The sequence below is a fragment of the Ischnura elegans genome, chromosome 1 (assembly GCF_921293095.1).
Source record: "Ischnura elegans chromosome 1, ioIscEleg1.1, whole genome shotgun sequence".
Classification (NCBI taxonomy): domain Eukaryota; kingdom Metazoa; phylum Arthropoda; class Insecta; order Odonata; family Coenagrionidae; genus Ischnura; species Ischnura elegans.
Window position 1 is genome coordinate 97,228,198 of NC_060246.1, and position 16,321 is coordinate 97,244,518.

The 16,321-nt window shown below is 37.3% G+C and overlaps 1 protein-coding gene across 1 annotated transcript in view; it reads left to right on the forward strand.

Moving 5' to 3' along the window:
- The window catches only part of LOC124166836, a 603,633-nt gene that overhangs the window by 340,348 nt on the left and 246,964 nt on the right, over nucleotides 1-16,321 (forward strand). Inside the window, exon 4 of the mRNA XM_046544536.1 lies at nucleotides 7,264-7,321. The gene's annotated coding sequence lies outside the window, so the exon portion shown is untranslated. The remainder of the gene's footprint in view (nucleotides 1-7,263; nucleotides 7,322-16,321) is intronic.

Genomic DNA, 16,321 nt, shown 5'->3' on the forward strand with positions numbered 1-16,321 from the left:
TGATAATTATTGTACACTTTTATGCACAGTGAAAATAATCAGTTCGCAAAATGAAATAAAACAGCCCTAATTAAACGCTCCTATTTGTCCAGGAGCGAAAATTCCAAAATGCGTGAGTAAAACGTCGTACCCGAAAATCTTATACTAGCTGAAAAATAGTGTATGTGAATGATATATTTCGAGTCTTTCTTGGATGTGGAATTTCCTTGCCGTTGCCTCATAACACTGAGCACTTCATTTAGTGGGACTCTGAATTACGTTACGATAGTGTGTTTGACGTTTAGGGCTTGATGCTGAATCACATCGCAACACGTCCCCTTTCATTGGCTCTCCAGGACATTAAATCGGTATTGATGTATTTTCGGTCTTCGGTGGTGATAGGGGGAATGACAACGGCTCTCCCCTCCCACTGATTTGTGTGTTTTACGGGGAGAAATAACCCCGAGCGGCTCGGTGCCCCTGGCGGTAAAGGCCGGCCCTCAAGCCCGGCGCGAAAGTGTAAGTATGATACGCAGGAATTGACACTAGAAATTAGAAAAATAATTCTTATTATTTCGAAATGCACAAGTTATATATAATTATTTATTCATTTGGTCAGGTATAATTATATAAAGTAATGAGCCAAATTTTCCAAGTGGCCTCTCTACCGGTAAACCTAATGAGCCAGCGTATGTCATCGAGTTTGACAAGGGTTGAAGTATCATGGGACGTAAAATCTGAAGAACTCGTCGTCTATAATGTAAATGAAAAAATAAAGCGTTAATTTTTCAGTTTCCCAGAACACATAGGTGTATCCTCGATACTTGGATTCACCTTCTGATCATGCTATTGAGATGCTGCTTCAGGTCTATGGTTTTTAGAGACGTGCACCATGATTTTGCTATATTTATTTTTAAGCTCATATCAATGTGTACTTCGTGATGTATATTTACAATCTTTAAAACATGAATATTCCGTAAATTGCATACTATTAAGCAGTCGGGATTTCTGGCAATTGAGAATCTTGATTTTTTTGTGAATTTTATCGTGATGTTTGTGAGTTCCGCCAAGTATGTGCGAAAATAATTTACGAACATAGATACGAGATAAAACAAACAAATAAAAATCTCAAAATGGAATTTATGTATCAGCAACGCATAAAATCCCGGTACTCCCATCAGCGTATTGTTTATTTGGGCACTCTTGCTGTTAGAACGGAAGGAATACGACGAAAAGCTGAGCTACATGTTGATGTGCCACTTCCAGTCAGAAACAAGAGTGTACTGAAAATTAGGCATAAAATATAAGAAAACGTAAAATCAAATGATGATTTTATTCATCCAAATCCACATCACGGGTGAGGAAGATACATATGTAGGGTGAGGAAGATACATATAAGCGACTTTCTGAGTGAACCGAAATAGCCGGAAGAAATTTTTATGCTCGTGATGATATTATAAATATGATATTTTTCGAAACGTTTATAAATCTTATGCCAGGATTTTTCCTCATTATTTAAAAAAAGATATCAAAATTGTCATTAATTTTTCTTCAGTTTTAGCCACCATTTTCTTAGGCGAAGATGAGGAAGCAACAGTTTTTATGAGATTAGGAAGAAAAACCACAACCAAAAACCAATGCGCAGACATTTAGCACGAGCGAGGCCCACCATCACGCACTGGGCTAGAGCGGAAGTGGGACGCGACGGATGATTATGGAAAACGAGAAAGAGAGCAATTTGCACGGAAGAGATTACATCCGTAATGCTTTGCCGCAACCCCTCCTCCTCTTGTCGAGAAGTTGTTCACCCCTCTCTCCCAGCACGAATCATGACGACGCGTTCGGCCGGGTTTAATTAATCACCCGGGACATGCCACGCCCACCACGCTACCCCGGATTTCATTCCCCCAAGTCCTCTGCTTACACGCGCAGGCCGAACCCGGCGTTAATCAGGGGTATCCTCGTTGCTGTGTCGTTGTAACTGCCCTCTTGCCTGAGCAGCGGTGGTTTCCACGGCGTCTCGTCTCCCCATTGCGTCGGCTCAGTGGCAGGGATGGGCATATCATGTTCTGGCCCCCGCCACCGCGGTCCGTGCAAAGTCGCCTTACATGCTGGTTCCCTTACACCGATGACATTGGGGTTCCGAGAAAGAGTTTTGGGTGGGCCAAGGGTGTTTCAAATGTATCGGGTTTCGACAGGGTTTACTAGTTCCTCTCCTCCTTCCTGATTACTTGCTAAAATTATTTGACGCAGGTCGTTGCGAGAAATGAATAGATATGTTAATCGGACTCCGAGGGAAGTAAAATTTGTTTAAATTTATTTTCAAAATTTACATTTTTTTCGGTTTAATATTTAAAAATTAATTATTCATATTAATTGAAATGTGAAAACTATTATATTGCGTTCGAAAGTGCATTATTTCAAACGCAAATTAAGTATTCTGTAGAAAATCTTGCTGTTTTGATCTCTTGGACCCAATTTACATTCAGATGTTTCGATGGAACATTATGAGTTACTTTTGTCATAAACATTATGACGTTAACTCATAAACAACAGTGGTATTAGGTATCACGAGGTTCGTGGAAGTTAACTTTTTTTTCTTCCCTCCGTCAGAGCCAAATTCGGTTTTTGATCGAGCACTAAGTGGACATTATTTTCGTAAGTTTTTTCTTTGGTGGCTGAAAACGGTATTTATTTTCGTTTTGTGCTTTTACACTGTGTACATAACAAAATGACCGAATATAACGATCTAATGCAGTTTCCTTGCAGTCCTGTCTCATTTCTAAATCCTAAATCTCGCTTGCTTGGAAACTCCCTGAAATGGATGATATTTGGATGCCAGGAGAGTTTTGCAGCGAGGGTTTGATTCAAAGGGACCGTGTTTCGACTGGGTTCAATCGTCTCATTCCACTCCACTGATCACTCGATCGTAATTTCGACGCGGTTTATTACAAGGAATTAGTAAATGCTTTCATGTAAAACTGAAGGAAATAAAAAAATAGAGTTCTTCTGATGACGTTTATGTGTTGCTTATTAAACAGAGTATTCTGTGGGATACGTTTTAAGTCTTCGGTAGGATTCAAGGCGGAACTAAAAAAAGTCGCTATTTTGACAAAAATATAATTAAATTGCTTAAAATTCTTACAGCCGTAAGGATACACTCAGACGAATGAAGAACAAGCGATTGCTTTGAACATATGTATAAAGACAAGAAAAATAAAATATGATATAGAAAATAATAATATTTATCTATCCTAGTATATTTTTATGTGGGCTGTCGTGATTATTTAACAATTGGTTCCAAATATCCGGATCGATTGAAACTGAATGCTACGCAAATGCTTTTAAAACACACAAAAATTAATTTTCTTAAAAAATATCCAAAGTAAAAAATAACGACTCTTCCAAAGTCTGTTGCTTTCATTCATAATATCCAAGAAATACTAATGCAATGTATTAGTCAAAGATAGTTTTTTTTGTTTTAGTCACCCTTACACTCTGAACTCGTTTTTATGTAGCGATGCCAGGATTAATATTACCATTGATCTACTAAAGGTAATTATTTATTATACTTTGGAACTCAGACCATGCATGTTTTCCTGCAGAGCAGTTGATAATCGTTGTGTTAACCATCCGTCAATGAGAGACACAGTATTAGTAGCACCAAATTTACTTTTCCCATTGATTAAAACCCCTTTCAAAGAAGGGACTACTAAAAATCAAATAGTTTTGCCAATTACATTATTTCTGTTCAATTCAGAGCTATATCTATAGAAGATTTTTAAATAAATTTCTGCTGCGTGCCGGATTTAAACGAAAGGATTAGTTCAGGCAAGGAGGGACGTTAAATGTTAAAATGTTAAATGTTTTAACGTTTAAGGTTTTTAACGTATTCTATGTTCTAGATAGTGTTTTCTTTCACTTTTTTTCCTTCCACTCCCAGTCATCTAATCTCGGATTCTCTCAGCTCACCCCCGTTTCACCTTTCCCCGCCCTCTCTATCTCGAATTTCCTCCTATCCTATTTTTGGCATTAATTGCCTCCATAGGAAAGTGGACATGTGCTATCTAGATGTTCGCACTTGTGTCTCGTGACGAATCCATGCTCGACATACCCAAGATAAAATATAAACTACAAGCGGTAATTTCCACTCTAAATGCCACTTCCGACCATGGTTTCGACGTTCTAATTCATTCTCAAGGAAAATTTCTATGTCATTCTATGCCATATTCATTAATAGAATATCAAATCCATAGTCGGTATTGGATTTTTGTGTTTAAGTGTGCAAATTACCATTTTTAGTTTATATTTTATCATGGCTATATTGCATTCCCACCAAGTCAAGCCTGAAACGATTTCATGTGCTTGACATGGTTTATGTCTGTGTGGAGTGTACGAGGCAAATCTTCCTGTCCAATTAGGCATTTTGGCATTTGCACGGCTCGGCAACGGTTACGGGTGTGGGCTGAGACATGGAATGATGGGAAGGCAGAGTTGACAAGGTTAGCGTTTGCTCGTTATGAGGAATGGATGAGACACGAGTGAATCAAATTCAAATACACTCTCGCGCTCGATTTGTGTCCTACCCGCGGATCACTCAAGGGGACGGGAAAGGTGCTACGAGGGAAGTTGAAACGGGGGCGATGAACCCGTGAACTAGGGATGTGGGAGTAGCACTTTTTAACCTCGAGTCAAGTATCTATTTTGAATGCTTCGCTTGTTGTAAAAAGGGAAAGATAAAGAGAAACGTTTATGGTAATCGAGTCACAATTAAGAGATGAATGAAAAGTAATGTGTCCTAAACAGATCCATGAGCATAATTGAAATAAATTAACCTCTAGTAATGTGTCGTCAAAGTATGTATCCAAACTGCTCAGAAGAACCCTCAACAAAGATATTTGTATAATTTTGATTAAGATTATATACGTAAATGTATAATGTAATATTTGATCATTTTAGATTCTCATGCAGAAGAACCAATTGTTCTACATACTCAGGCAGCAGGTTTTGACGTATCCATATCTCTGTATTACTGCCTGCATAAAAATGTCTTTCACAACACACCTTTGTAGCTGGACAAGTACTTTATTTCCAAAGTTTCAAGGTTTGGGAACCTTGGGAAGTTTTATTAAAAGTTATATCAACGATGTATATGGATCTTGAACAGTCATGGAATTTTAGTGGACAAAGCGAACGAACTATAGAACTTAGCTTTAGCTTTGTAGATCAAAAAAAGATTTTTCTTTCTTTTTTACTCCGTTTAATCATCCATAGCAACTATTTTCTGTTAGTTCAAGAGGGAAACTAAACGACATACAGAAATAAACTAAAATTAGCATTGGATGTACTTAGTGCTCAAAAAGGCCAAGAGATGGCACTTCTTGTGACGTTAAATACCAGAAAAAACTGCATTGCCCTAAACCTAAAAGTTTCATTTTTCCATAAAAATCCCAGCAATTTTACGTATTCCCTCGGCGTTTGAGTAAAAGTATGGTAGGGTATAAAAGTATCGTATAAGAAAGTACGAGCAATGGGTAAATTTCTGGCCTCGACCACTCTGTAACCGAAGCTACTCGACTCGACATTCGTAATACTACTCGAATCTCTCGAGTCAAGAACCAACTACTCGCGCATCCCTAGCACCTACTACTAACTTGAGTTGTGTGTGGAGTCCAAATGCTAATATCGGCGGTGTTCGCCTATTTTGTTTTTTAATCTAATTTCGATTCACTACGAGGATTGTATTGGATTCACTACCACTTTTATCAAGTAAATAAAGACTGGATGTTTTAACAGGAAATAAGCAGCATAAACTAAAATTAAGAAAGAAGAGAAATAATTGATAGTATTCGAAAATCATGTTTTTCGTAAAATGTATGGTCCCACTTATGAACAAGGGACGTGGAGAAGAAAATTCAGTAAGGAGATTGGATTACAAGAGTAGCGATATTATTGGTGGAATTAGGGGCAGAAGAATGAGATGATTTGGCCACGTGCTGAAAAAAGAAGACGGAAGTAAGATGAAGGAGGTTCTCAATGCAAACCCTAATGGACGAAGATCGAGAAGGAAGACAAAGAAAGATATGGAGGGACCAACTAAAATCTGATTTGGAGAAGGTTGGAGCTTCAGAACGGGAGGCAGCGAGCAGAAAGAGATGAGGGAAACAGTTGGTGCGGCTAAAGGTCATCTAGGACATAAGTGGCATTGGGAGGGTGTGTGAGTGAGTAATGCAGTATTTACAATATTGCTTCTGCATCTGGAAGCATTGATGACGAAGGCCGGGATGGTGTTCGAAAAGTCATTGCATGTCACTTCAGCATTGAACGATATTCCCAACCGGTCCAAAATATTATATTTACTTAGGCAAACAGTATGTTGAAGAGTGACGAATACAGATTTTTTACGGCAACACCATATTGTACACTCAGCTGAAAATTATAAATTTCTTTTTTTTTCAAAATTATGCCTGAAACGATACTTAATATCATAGGAATATTTTTAATCACTGCTTATCTTCGTCACTATAGTAGTTACATTATAATATATCTAAAATATGTATTTCAAATTGTATGAATATGTAACCAATCATTTTACTGATATGGTCTTTTTCCATTAGCTACACTTTGCATTCCATGTTACGCGATTCCCAGTTTTCAAATTCAGCCGCATCACTTCATATTTTCTGAATAAAAAGTTTTTAAAGAAGAGAGATTTTCATGATTATCCTTTCAAAAAGGTGACGAAAGTATTCTTTAAAAAAGGTGACGAAAGTTTTCTCAGCAATGGTTTCTCAAAATATTGAAGTGAGGGCTCTGACTCGTCAGACGTTTCAGGTGAGGGTCTACTTACGAGATTTTTGAAGTAGCATAATGGAATTCGAAGTAAAAACCACTGCCTTTGAGCATGCAATGTTTTATTGAAGTATGTGAGCAAATTTTTTCTCTCTCTTACTCTCTAGTCAAATTTTTAAGTAACCAATACTTGGAATTGAATCATTAAGGTTTTTTTAGATCTCTACTTCAGATTAATATTTTATGTTGTGCCAATTTTTAGATTGGCCATCTAACATGGGGTGGTGTGAGAAATATATCCAAACGCTTGAATAATCTTGAGTTTATCTGAATTCTCTTATAAACTGAAGATAAAAATTGACTCAAGAGTAAAATTTTTTAAATATGTAAATAAATAGGTAAATGAATATGTGAATATGTTAACATTTTATTGGTTCATTGAGTTTTATATCCGTTAAAAGTCTCTTATTTTTAAATTTCATCTGCTTTCAGGTTTAAAAGTCCTTAATTTCATCGCTTTGCAGTTCATCGGAATTGCGGTGTCTTTTAGGTAAGCTAGCACGATTTCTCTATTTTTTTTTAGGATAATTTGCATTTGTTTCATCACATTGTGAAATTTATAATTTCATCGTAAAAAAAATCGGGAATATATTTTATTTGTGAGTTGTAATTTATCATATTTCATCATTAACACTGTCAGTAAATGCAGTACTTCAAAATAAAATATCGTACGTGTTTGACCCCTTCTTGGGAATTCACAAGTGCAAAAGCTTTTGACAAAACGCGAAGAAAATAATCTGCTGATTGCTTTTCAGCATCTTATGTTAAATACCTAAGAAATTTTTAAAAATATACTAATTTTCTACAACCATACGATTTCCTTTGTATCATTTTATAAAATGTGCTATTTTCATGTTCTCTATAGGCAGATGAAGAGTCACTTTCTTTTATCTATATCATTGCTAACTCTTCCACTGAAATTTCGCATACAAGTTTTGATAGTTGAGGTATAACATTTTACAAACTGAATTCAAGCTTCCGTTCATTGGAGGCCGACTCCTAAAAGCCATGACCTTCATGCAGTTACTAAACAGATTCTGGGAACGTGATATGAATGTTATAACTCTCTCGTCTTTGGTAATTTTTTATGCGCGGTAAGAAATTCATGCGGATAAAATGATCAGATATGACGACGGCTTCATTTCATAATTTTTCACCGTAGAAGACGGAAATGACTATTCAAGCCAAGCTAACCTAACTGAGCGAGAGCACATTTCATTACGATGGAAATTAAATTCGAACCTTCGAGAATTTGACCTAATTAAACGTTCGCTAGTGTAATTAGGTTTTCAATCAGTTTCATTCCACCTGAGAACTCAAGACTCTAACTGCTGCTGCCACGAATATTTTTCGCATTTGGTGTTTTGTCACTTCAAAGAAAGGTTGGTCGACCCGTCCTTTTCCTCAGCAAAATTCATCAGCGAGGAAGCACAAATTACACGATGAACGCACCCCTTAAAAAATCTTTCACACCTCAGAGCTCTTGACATTGATCAAAGAGGATTCCGGCAGTTGGCGAAAAAGCGAAAACTACAGCATTACATACAACATTCTACGTCAACCTTATTTGAGGAAAAAGTTCTTGTTTATGATTTCAATATCTTCCTCGTAAGCACCGCGATTCTTGGTTATACCAGTCTTCAAAATTCTTAAAACCTGTGCAATCGAATCCTTGAGCGCGTAATTTCATACCAAAAGAATTTTTTTATTTACCAAATCTATAGTAGGCTTCTTTTCAGTCCTTGGTGTTCTCTTTTGAGCCTGAGAGAAGTTGTAATTTACGATGTAATAAAGAAGTTATTTACTGGCCACAACAGTTATCCATTTAAAAAAGTTCATTAACAGTATTTAAAAACCTTTAACTTTGAGCTTCAAATCCTCACGTTGCTATTTTCCATGGTAAAAAATCCACGAGCTGTAATTTGATTTCCAAATATGAGTAGTAGCAATTTTCAATAGGGCCTTGTCCTTGAAAAAATTCTGCTCTCTTTACGCATAAATAAGGCTGTAATAAGAAGAATGTCTTGCGCAATTTGTCCTAGCTCGTTAAGTCTCCTACGTTTTCCTGCCCTATTTCATACGTGTCTCTTAACAGCCACCGTAGGAAAATCTCACATGATCTGCTACTTATGTGAAGTAAGAACAATTTTTAGCTCCAATTTTGTTCATTAATAAACCTAATGCCCTTTGTTTTCAAAAATGTTCAGGTTTCATAATTAGCTGCATATATATGATTCTGACTCATGTTAGGTGAGATGTTGCTTTTTTAGAAATAAGCGAAGATCGATCATTTAAATAATGAATAGCTAAAACGGCTCGAAAAATGAATCAAATATTCATGAATGTGCAACACATGGTATTTTTTTATATTTGGGCAGAAATTCTAATACAGAAAGACAAACAACGACTCCCGTGACACAATTCAATAAAAAATTTATCTCTACATTAAAATAAAATGATCTGATGGCGAACTTAACAGATTTTCTGTTTTTACTAAAAGCAAAGCCTAAATTCATAGAAATTAGGATTGGCATCACTCCTTTCTCGAAAAAATTTCCTTACATGTAGAAGGGAAATGCGGCACATGAATAAACCCTCGGCGTTATTCACACCTTAGAGATTATGATCAGGGTCTTTGGAAATTCAGGCTACGAATGTAAAATCAAAATGCTTTATTCCAAATGGAACTGGTCCCATACTACACGATGCAGGGCTGCTATTCTCAAAATTTGCTCGTGTAAATTTCATTTGTCTACTCAAATCTTTGGTCTTCCCGTTAGATATTATCCCATTGGATAAATGAACATTCCATATTGTGACGTCTGAAACCGTCGCAGTACCAGCCGACGGGCATTTGAATTTTATGGTGCAATTCCAATATCATCCCTTTCGGCAATTTCCTCTGAAAATTTTACGACAGGGACTTTGACGATGGGAATCCTTCGCCCAAACGTAGAGGAGAAATCTTCTTCGAGTTGCGATTTCCCCGCGAAAGGGTCCATCTGCTTTAACGCAGCTGCTTCACGCTTACTCTTCAAATCTTTGTAACTCTTTATTCTTTAACGTCTTACGGCAGGGCTTGACGAGGGTTTAATGGAAATACGGGAATTCAATTAGTCCCACACCCTGAACCCTGAGACTAATGAGAGAAAGTGAAAGCCAAATGAAAACATACTTGGAATTTACCGTAACGTTGGCAACTGTTTAATGGATCGCCCCTCCATCTTATGCAATTTTAAAGCTCTTAAGGTAGTCAGGAGATGTCGAAGTTATAAGTTCATATATTAACGCAGCACTGCAGATCCATAAACGAAAAATTTACGCTTTCATCTGTTGATGAAATGATATTATCTCTTGCGCAGAAATTAGATGAATTACGACTTTTAAAAATTCCGTGGTGTCACTGCTGAATATTAAATCTCAAAAAATGACATACACTTGTCATGAAATTTTAATACTCTTTATCAATCTATGTATTTCCTTAATTCAGAAGATTTTATAAAATTCTAAACTGTTGTTGGAAGAAAATCTTAATTTTTTCGCGAAAGGATGGAATGGAAATCCAAATAAGATTGAGTAGTGTCTCGCCATACCTGCTTATTTTGGAGACAAAGACGACCTAAGAATCTAATCCTTGCTTTTAGTATGGCATAATCTAGTCGGTGTCAGCGGCTTTGCATAAAAGACTGATAGTCGCAGGTTCGAGTCCCGTCTGGGTAGGTTGCACTGATTCACGGAAAAGGTGTTTGTGACAGTTCATTGTTATTGATTTTTAGAATTTCCTGCTATGAGTGCGCTGTTTTCGGAGAGGGGAAATTAAATCTAAAATAAAAAATAATGGCGCCCTAAATAACTCATATTTCGTGCTAAGTTTTGGTTGTACCATTTTAAAGATACATGGATCTCATACATTGCATCTCTGTGGAGTTGGAAGAGGTCGTGAGATATCCCACTTTGGTCGACGTAAAATACGTATTTGTATAGGATACGTGGAATTCGTAGACTTTTCATGCCCATGTTAACATTAAATAAACAGGTAACTTTCCAAGTAACATATTAAATCACTCAACAGGCCAACGTTTCGGTATATAATGCCAAGGCAATAGTTCCTGAAAGGAAAGATAAAATTGTTTCAGGCAGGATGCTTAGAAAATTTTAATTTCAAATTTTTAGCAAAGGGAGGGTTACTTTTGGAAAAAAAGGGTGAGTACACGTACCCAGCATCACAGCTCATAAAATGACCTCGTTAAAATAACAATAAAAAATAAAAAAAGTTTGCCAAAATGTCAGTCATCGAGCATTTTCTCTTAAAAATTGTGAGCACGGTATGTGTTAACTTGATGAAAGTTCGATATACCCATGATAAAAATTACAAATGCTCATTTCCACACTTTTATACAAAACTCAAATACCGCCCATGGTGTAAACATATTATGTCATTTTCAAGGTAGAACAACTAGCACTCCACCGACAGAAAAATATTGACATAGTATGTTGAAACCGTGATCGGTATTTTGTATTATATTAAAGTGTGGAAATTACCATTTGTAGTTTTTATCATGGCTGAAAGGATAAGTACATCCCATGCAAAATGACTTTCATTGCTCCGTTTATAGTCGGTAGAGTAATGAAATATTTTTCGTGGAAAATCATTACCTATTTTGATATGATTCCGTGAAATGGCCAAAGAAAATATTCATTCTAAAAGTGAAAACATTTTACCGCTGCTGGTTAGTATTATATATCTTTCAAATCTTTATGGGCATAAATAACCGAGTTAACTTTTACTGGAGAGATATCGTGGAACAGCATATCGTCAAATCCTCAGACCATATAAGTTGCTTATATGGTCTTTTATGGAAGTTGCTTATATATGGTCTAAGGTATAATCCAATAAATTTTAATTTCACAACTCTACGACACGTGTGTCGATTGGTTTGTAATCATAATCAGGTACTCAATAGTATCAGGTACCTAGTACCCGATGATGATTTGCAAGCGAAGCGAAAGACATCCGTGTATTAGAGTTGTGAACTAAAATTTAGTGAGAATACGATATCCTTGTGCATAATTTAATTAATACACAAATCGAAATATAAAGGTAAGAGAAATAGGTAAAGAGAAACTAAGGAGAGGAATAATTTAACTATTTCAAAAGGTATAATTGAAAGTATGCCTATCTGGCGGGATGATTACTTAATTCAAGGGACAATTTTAATATCTCGTTAATGGCACTGTTATACGTAAAAGCAAATTTTTAAAGGCTCAGAGACAGTAGCAGCCACAATATTTTATGTTCTTTATATTCAACTTTATATTCCCTACTGGATTCAGGTCTCTACGTCGCGGTTAAGCTGTAATACCACATCCATGATGAATTTGCTGGCGGAATATTATAGGGTTTATCCTTATTTCACCTAATGTGACCAAGAGATAATTTCCGGGGATTCGTTAAACTACGATTTACAGGGAATTTTCCTAGCCTGTCTGTGGCGCTGATGCTTAAAGAGCGACGCACTTGGCTTCTTATCCGTGTTATGTTGACGCGTGACTGACGCACGGAGGCTATGCTGATAGTGAGGAGTGAAGAGCTGTCGCTGTCCGTGATCATCTCCCGCCAGCATCGTTAATAATCCATGACACGCGGTCTGATTATTGAGAGCGGTCGCTCGCGGGAACGACTTTGACGCAAGATATTCCCGTCTCTATTTCGTCCGACCACCACCGCGGCCACGAACACGGCGCGCCGTGGTTATCGCTCGCAGTGGAGTCAGCGGAAGTTCCGATACTGTTCGCCTTCCGTAGGAATTAGTCCACTTCGCATCGCGGGCGTCAGAACTCTGTTGGGATAGGTGGAATAAGCAATGCGTCGATCCGTTAAACATTCATTTCTCATTTACCAACCGTTTTGTTTTCGGAAAACAACTGTTCCGTGCAAATGCCTTATTTTATTGGTTTTATTGGCTGTTCGTGAACCATACTGGACAGTTCTCCAAAGGGAAAAGTTCTCTTGGCCATCTCAGTTACCACATAAAGTTAAATCTGAATATTTAATTATTCGTACGTAAGACCCTCAATTTTCAAGTACAGTTGTGAATAATAAAAATGCAATATAAATATCAGGTAAAAAGCTGTGAAGTAATCATTATTAAATAGAAAAATTATAAGTACACATTAGATGGAAAATAAAATATAGTTGATCTTTTCAATCAAACATTTTTATAATTTTCATTATTTATACATGACGATAGTGAAATTATATTCGTTGGGATAATTTTCTTATTGTTTCAGTTTCATGAAATAAGCTGAATTTCTTCACCATCATAAGAAGTTTCTTTTCCATACCCAATATTTTCCTGATTAATGGAAAAAAACATATTTATGTATTTTATTCTCCTACTGTCTGCGAGATAGTAGTTAAAGTAACCGATCCTTAAAAAAAGCCTTCGATGGGTTTGCTGGATAGGTACTTACCCAACTTCTTTATTCCAAACGCTTATTTACAAAAGATGCGTTTGAATAATTTGTAAATATTTGAGTGAAGCATTGCCATATTTCATAAAATTCATGACGTTTATCTACATTTTAATCACAAATAAATGATTTCAATAGGAGTGAGGATAATGTAAGTAAAGCCAGGGGACATTGGGGACAGGGGAGTTAGTCTTAAAACTTTCTTGGTGAGTTTATGTCAGTGTGGCCGACTTTGAATTTAAGTTTGTTTTCTTATGTACGTACGTTAAATTTATTTTGTGGTAATATTACCTCTGCGCTTTGGTTACTACCCTTATCTTCTTTAAGTTGAATGGATATACGCCACTGCTTATTTTTCTATATATCCTGTTATGAAAGGGCATAGCCGGATAAAGAGGGTGAAAAGTCCCCCCTCCCGGATTTTTCCCGTACTTGGGGTATGCAATTTGGGATCAAATAGGACAAACTTCCCCACATTTCCAGCTGGCTAGAGGCCCACCAGGGCCGGCTAGATCGAAAATACGATGTTCACTCTTTTTTAAATATCTATTTTTTAATATCTATATCAGTATCCATACAATTCTGTTCCTGTGGTGGACACCTTAATCGCTAGAATACTATAATAAATAAAAAGGGGTGTTATGGAGGGCCAGAGCATAGAGCCAAATGGCAAAAATCGCATATTTTTAATCGCATTTTTCGCGATGTTCCACCACCTAAAAATTATTTTTTCAATACGCCAGCCGAAAGGTATTAAAAAACACCTCCAGAAAACGTTTTTTTTTTTTGGCCCTCTCAAACAAATTTTAAAAAAACATGCGTTAGAAATTTTCAAATCAACGCAATATCTTCTTGCCTCGCTCAAAGTTCTTGAAAACAATTGGAAACCTGTTACATTAAATAAGGTTTCAAATGCTGCAAACTGCATTTAAAAATATGCCTTATTTACCGAGATATTAAAAAAAGAGTGAAAATCGTATTTTCGATCTAGCCGGCCCTGGTGGGCCTCTAGTGGGCTGGAAATGTGGGGAGGTTTGTCCTATTTGATCCCAAATTGCATACCCCAAGTACGGGAAAAATCCGGGAGGGGGGACTTTTCACCCTCTTTATCCGGCTGCCCTTTAGTTTCATTGAAAAATGCGTTCATTGCCTATTATGTTATGCGCCAATGACTGGCAGTAAGAATTGACTGCGAGTGACTCTCGCCTCGTCATTCTCCCTTTTGTAAAGGCCTTTTCTGAAACTCTATCTTAGCTTTCGATTAACTTTATATTAGCTGAGCAGCCAACAGAACACATTCAGAAAATTAAATGGTCGCTCCATTATGAGCCTTTTATTCGGAGTCGCGTTCAGTAAAGAACCGTATCATTCGGGCCAGGGCTACCATAACTTACAATTAGTGTCCCCTCAAATAGTTGTGCTAGTGTGGTACAGCAGCCTTCTCATTTGCTCAGGCTTTTTACTCCAATCCGCAGCGTTATTAAGTTATTCTTTGGGTAGGAATAGAACTCGGTAATGCTTTTAGCTCTGCGCATTAGGCGAATTTGGAAATTAAAGAGTCTATTCGTCAAAAACTGGTTTGCAAGGTTGGATGGGTTGACCCGGCCGGCTGATATTCACCGCTTTGCGAACAAATGTTAAAATTGTCGTGTGTATTCAGTGAATTTTTATGTTTTCAGCTACTCCCTGCATTGTGGATTTTAATTTAGACTTTGGGTTATGGATTTTGATGTTTTCAGTCACTCTTTGAGTTTGTGCTTTTTCTTTTCCCTGAAGGTATTGGAAGGACGATGGAGTGCGTTTGTCTACTTAATTGCTTCCCGGTGGGTTCAATTGTTCACTATGGGATTTGTTCTCATTTCTGTCTGCCATGTGTTCACTTTCCCCTCCTTTACATTCCATAAAGCAAGATTCACACAATCATTTTTCCGTCCCTCAGAATGATAGATCCAGCGATATTTTTTCACGGGCCAAAAGACCCTTTACTTCCTGAATCACACGCCCATTCCCAACGTTCCTTTCTCCACCACTTGTTCCTTCACATTCCCTTTGAACAAGAGTAATTCAATTAAAAGCCAATCGTGGCTTCGCTACTAGCGGCCGTGTGTCTTGATTGGCTGAAGAACGGTGTCAGCGATGAAAAAAGGGACGAGATTTCCATCCTTCGATCCATCGTGGAAAATGATCGCGAGAAACGGTCATTTAGGCCCGTATCATAAAAGTCCCCTCGAAGTTTGAGTCGAGGATGGCCTCGTTTGAAGCCGGCCTAGCTCGACGAGGAGATCCCTCGATCGCATCATATCATAAAAGTCTCCTCCAGCTCGGCTCATAGGAGGAGGGGTTTGAGCCAGCGGAAATGACGCATTGTTGAGGACGATGTTTCTGGTTTCAGAGTTGACAGTCTTCCAGCATTGTTCCATGTTCATTTTTTCGAATCGTATTTGCGCAGACATGCGCAGTAGCGATATACCGAATGCGGCCGGGGATATACCCGCCAATATCAACAATAGAAACAGAAATGGCTAACAAGGGGAATACACGACCTGACGACTGGGGTGGCCGATTGAGCTCAAATTTTCTGATTCGGTAGATCACGGCTATCAACTAAATATGCCGAAGCAAGGCGACGCACTTCTCAAAACTTTTCGAGAAAAAAGCAATTAAAAATCGTAAAAAACGGGTCTACGGTATATATCCGGTATTTCCTTACAGTTATTTAACCCATTACCGGCCGAGTAAAGAAATACTTGAAAATATATAATTTTTTCTTTTCAATTGACCTAATAACATGCTAAATAAGGTAAATTGAAAATATGGGCCTTCAAAAAAATTTGCTTATGGTAAAAAAAAAATGTTGCGTTTTCGCAACGTTGGCCGAATCCGGTATCTGTATGCAGTTATGCAACCCGCATTACAATACATTGCCGCCTCATAGGAATATGCTGTTTTTACTGTCGGATATAATCCTATACCTTTTTATGCCACGTATATGACAAATATCGTCATATTGGATAAA